The following is a 6,000-nucleotide window of genomic DNA, read 5'->3' as shown; positions in this document are numbered from 1 at the left end:
ACCAAGTGAGTACTAAAATTGAAAGTTGTATTTTGCGAATTTGCAACAAGTCTTTAACTACAACTGGTACAAACAGCAATTGCTATATTATCAATCCACACTGCAAACTAAACAATTCTAGCTCCTTGGGGAATTATGTTTATATATATATATATATATATATATATATATATATATATATATATATATATATATATATATATATTTACATGTGGTTAAAATACTTATGTAGTAGGCGCACACAGTATGGTACACCCATTATGCCTACAGTTAAATCCCTAACAAGTGGACACTGGATGACTCACCCATACAAATGACATTTGTTGCCTGCAACTTATACCCATAGAGAGGTCATAGGATAAACACCACACACAGGTTTGCAGAAATGGAATACTTTTATTTGTGTACTATTACAGAATTACATGCCATGTCATATAGCTGTTCAGACACTGACATCCATATCAACAGAGTAATGCAACTGTGAAACAGTTATACTAATACAGGAGTCTGGAAAGGTCCACAACTGTTGCTGTCCAGGCCAAGCCCTTCAAATCATACATTAGTAAAGACAGACTGGTCCGCAGGATAACACACAATCAACAGTAAGTGATGCAGGTGTATAGTCCAACAGCCTCTATCTACACTCTGTACACAATCGCTAGGTGGTAAAGACTTCAGTTGACCAAAGGGGATGTAACTGTTACATAACAAGGCATAACTGACACCATCACAGGCACACTGGCAAACAGAACAGTCTGTACGGCAGGAGGCAGTTGGCCTGCAGTAACCCACTTTATGTAAGTAATATCAAGATAGGTGACATGTATGGTACTGTACATCCAGATACTTTGAGGCAGCTCACCCCTGATCGCCTTTGATAGTCACATTGCCACAGTAGTCAGGAAGCCCTTCTATGTGGCACACCTCATTATAAAAGGGTTCTCATCCAGGAAAAAAGAGGTCATTGTTCCCCTCTACTTGACACTCATTAGACCCATTATAGAGTACAATTCCCCTTTTGGAATGTACCTCACAAGACATCCGCAGCAGCTGGAAAGGCCACAGAAGTACCTCACAAAGAGGATTACTGGCCTCAAACAAATGCCCTACACTGACCGCCTCAAAAAACTCCAGCTTTACTCCATAGCATATCGCCTACTCTGAGGTGATCTCTGTCTGACATATAAAGCTATGTCAAACCCAGAGCTGTTGGACATGCTACACCTAAAGAAATCCCAATCCCTCCGAGCTACACGCTCTAGGGACCTAAACCTTGTCTCCACAATAAACAGAACATGCTGGAGGGATAGATTCCTGTCCCAGAGACTTCCATACTCTGGAACAGGCTACCCATCTATGTCAAGCAAAGTTCTTCATTAGCACTCTTCAAGAAAAATCTTGATGAGTGGATGGGAAGGAAATACACCCCGGGGATCACTTCTGTGTCTCTGCTCAACAGTGGCACAGGAAAATAACTTGGGAACCTTGTTGGCTAGGCTTATGTAGGCCCTTGGGCCGATAGCCTAGTACCTACCTATGAACCTATGAACCTATACTCCAACATGTTGTAACAGCCTAGGTTATGTATGCTGCACCCCCCCAGACTCAATAATACAGGGCCATATATCACTGTTACATACACTGGCCTCTGGAATGCATATGGCACACATGTATTGTGTAGGTGAAGCCCACACATATATGGCCCCAGCCCCACTGTATGTGTGGGGGATACAACAGCAGTGGACTGCTGGCAGGCATGGCAGCATGGTATACGTATATGTGCATATTTGTCTCTATCTGTATATGTGTAGATATATTCTGCTCTGTATATGTATATATCTGGGTGTGTATATGCAAATCTATGTACATATACACACCCATCTATATATGTTGTTATGTACATGTGTAATTATCTATATAGATATCTGCATAATCATATGTACATAGATATTCACCATACTTCCTGAACATGGGGTGTTGCCCTATCTCAGCCCCTACAGTCTCACCTTTGTAGTGCAAGGGGATGCCAGACATGTATAGTAGGTATATTAGCAGACTATTGCTACTGTAAAATGGATTGTCTTCACAGATATGGTGTGTGTGGGAGGTCACATCTGCTTTTCATATGTGTGCCATTGGCTACGACAGACATCTTAAGGACATCATAGTAGAGTACCACTGCAAGCACATAATGTGGACTATAGCAGAGATATTGGCCAATAGATGTGGACATTCTGATATACTTTGTACAGTCCAGAGGTATACACAGAACCCCTTAGTGCAGAATATGTAGACCAAGCCTGACAATATGGATGTTAACAGCCATGTAGATGGGTATAACACATAATGACTGGGATACATTCGCCCCCATAGGTTATGCATTCACACACCTCTGTCTGTCCTGACACATAATAACTGCTGGTACAGAGGTGCCACGGCCACATACTACCCACTAGATATTGATATACATCTGTACAGCACCCCACCACTCTGACATACATGACTGTTAAGGGAGGCCTGGCAACAGTACATCTGGAAAGTATCTGGACATGACACCTCACTGGGTAAGTACACTAAGCGGCTAGGCATGTAACAAAGCAATGTGCAGGCTACAGGCAGACTGGCTCAATACTGGCCTACATCTCCTATGGGGAATGCACATGTACCTGCATATATAGCAGGCTCTACAGGCATGTCACAGCACAGGTTAAGATACACCTGTGTAAAAGTGCATAACCACAACCAATGTGAACACTGCCACAGCCACATATGATAAGTTAGCATAATATTACAGTATATGGACTTTCTGTTCAACACCATCCTCATATGTGCCACTCACACACTAACCCTACATATACTGGGCCGCTACACAATGTGGTCTGATGCCAGTCTGGGGTATGGGACATGTGTGTGTATGGCCCTACAAACATGTAAGCCAATATGGTAACATTCAGTGGAGCAGCATGTAACATCAGATAGGACGGGACCTAGGACGATGACATCTACCACAGTCTGTACACAGGCCAAGGTAATATTAACAATACACACACTGTCAGCATTCACCATAAGTACACAGACCTCAGTACTGCACAAACAACCACAGAATGTCCAGGTCATGTCATCAAATATAACCCCTACTGTACATAACATGTGCAGCAGTCTGATATTTCACTGGCTTGTTATCAGATATGATAACACTAATGATGGTGTACAGCACATATGCACCTCTTAATGTACGACATATGTACAAAGGTTGACAGAGTTGTGGCTGGATGCACATACACAGGACCAATATTGACATGTTGTTGTGATAACCTCATACATTTACTGTTGTAACAGGGTCTGTTGCAACATATGTCCTATGAGGGATATGAGGTCAGTAACTGTTATGGCTTTCACCATCTACAGACTGCAGTCCTCACACTACCTTCTGCAGTTCACAGATAGATGCTCTGTGGGTAACACATGAAACCAAAGGCACAACACACTGCCCAGTCTGCAGATGACCCTACAGATGGGGATTCCTCATAAACATAGAACTGACATGGCAGGTATTAAAATGTGTAGGACAGCCATATCCACACGCACATTGTTAAACCAACATCACTCCAAATGCAGCATAGCTGCACTTATAGTCTGTAGTAAGGTCAGGAATATCCCCCTCCTGTGTGTTGCCCTGTTTCCACAGTGTATGTTGTTAGAGGTAAATCCCCAATCCATCTGAGATGCTGTTTGCCGAACAACAGATCTAGTTCCTGATCACAATGAATGAAAAGGCCCAACACCAACATAATGTTCCTAGATATTGGAGTGTGTTTCCATGCAATTGGCTATGGGAATGTTACCAAAGCTGTTCCACATGCAATTAGCTAGGGGAGGGCTGCAATTCATGCAGTGGCCATCAGCTGATCATGAGCATCACTTAAAATGCACATGCTGCTGCCTAAGAAAAGCAAGTGTAGGTGTCCACATCCACCAGTGAGGGAGTGAGAGAGGTAGACAGAGGCATTGACAAGTCAGGGAGGGGTGGGAAAGTAAAACCTACGCATGTTTGTGTCACACACCTACCATCACAGGGTATCAAACCCCTGACGACTATGTAGTGATATCATAGTCCTATGCAGTTATTGGAAGCACCACATAGGTTACCTGTTGTGGAGTCCTCAGAACATATATGTAATGGTGAGTGACATCTGCAACAGGGATATGGTAGCTATATGGTAGGTGAAGTCCTCTTGTCTGTCCGCATGAACAGGTGCCAGCATCAACGCAGCCACACTCTCACAGGGACACACACATATTGGTACACTTGGCAGGGCCAGGGATACAGCTCATCACTAGTCAGATTGCCACAACACATTATTGTGCAGGTATCACATGCACCACACGGGTCATACGGAGGTTATATGGGCAAAAGGTATGGGGAGGTGTCTGGCATCAGACAGCATGCTTAAGTATGCCACTGGGGGTTGTAGTGAGTGTGGATGTGGTCATACACATCATACAACACACACACAAACACACAGGGTGCCAGTACTGATATGCATTGGTGCATTTATGCACAGGTATGTGGTGGTCGACTGTGCCAGACATCTATGCAAGGCTAGGTGATGGGTACACCTTGGTATCAGGCCACATGACAATGGTCTACATTGTGGCTTAGGGCTGTGGTTTCTGCATTTTCCCACACAGGTGGGTATTGTATCCACCATCTAGTCACCTGGTGACTATTACATCTGACCAATGCTGTGTATTGCTTGCCATGTATGTGTTCAGTTGTCCATGACATGGACAGTGTCCGGGATGTGCACACCTCCCACATGCATGTACAGTGACATGTGGAACTGTACCTGGGATGTTGGACCCATGTTGTGTGCATAGATTATCATCAGATGTGCCAGTCTTGGCCACCTGTGGCAGGAACTGGTAATGGACAGCAAGTTTCCCCTGTACCTACATTGACAGCATGCTAACGGCTTTCCCTGGTGTCTGTGGTATCTGTCCATACAGGGCATGTTTTCAGGCATGGTATGTGCTTTGTGGGTCATATGTGATGGCACTACAGGTGTTGCAGATGTCCAGTGGGGAACATGGGGAAGGTGCACTGCCTGCATGTATGTGGCTATTGGACAGATGGACAGGGTGCCATGCCCCATGTAGGCCACTGCATTCACTCCATACTTACTATCAGTCGCCAATATGGAGTGTACTACACACATATTGGCTATTGCCTCAGCATGCGTGTGTGTGTATGAGACATGGGTTGAGAGTATGTTCTGGGTAATACTGGGGTTGTTAACTGTGATTGCCTGGCCTTGATGTCACATGTATGGGTATGGATTTGCACCCCAGCCTCTTGGCTATATCACATCTGTTATCCCTGTACAGTTGACATTGTGATATATACTAGGACCACCGTATAAGAAATTTGCAAAACCCACTCCACATTGGACCCAGGTGTCTCACACAGACACATACACACACACACACACACACACACACACACACACACACACACACACACACACACACACACACACACACACACACACACACACACACACCTGTCATGTCTGGAAGTAGAACAGTTTTAGTATGCACCACGGAGATTACTGGAGTACTCTTTCCACAAATGTTTATATCACATTGGCTGACATAAGCAGGATAGCCAAAGTAGGGCATTTGAAATGTACTGAGTGTGACTAGCCTCTAATGCATTGCTCCCCACACAGACATTGAAACACACACAAAACATCCAGAATTGCCATCAGTGGGAATAGAACCCTACCAGCGTTCTAAATCACACTACAGCAGTATGCAGTTATGGCACGCATTATGGAGATTACTGGGCTACAACCTTCCCAGAGGTGTATTTCTGGGTGGGTGACATCAGCAGCCTTGCCAAAATTGAGCATTTGACCTGTAGGGAGTGTGACTACCCTAAAAAGCATTGCTCCCTATGCAGACAGAGTCAGGCAAACACACACACACAATCACACA

This window comes from Protopterus annectens, chromosome 2.part0, assembly GCF_019279795.1.
Source record: "Protopterus annectens isolate FY-2018-M chromosome 2.part0, PAN1.0, whole genome shotgun sequence".
Taxonomy (NCBI): Eukaryota; Metazoa; Chordata; order Ceratodontiformes; family Protopteridae; genus Protopterus; species Protopterus annectens.
The sequence above is the reverse complement of the archived record's forward strand: the minus strand, read 5'-3'. Positions refer to the sequence as shown.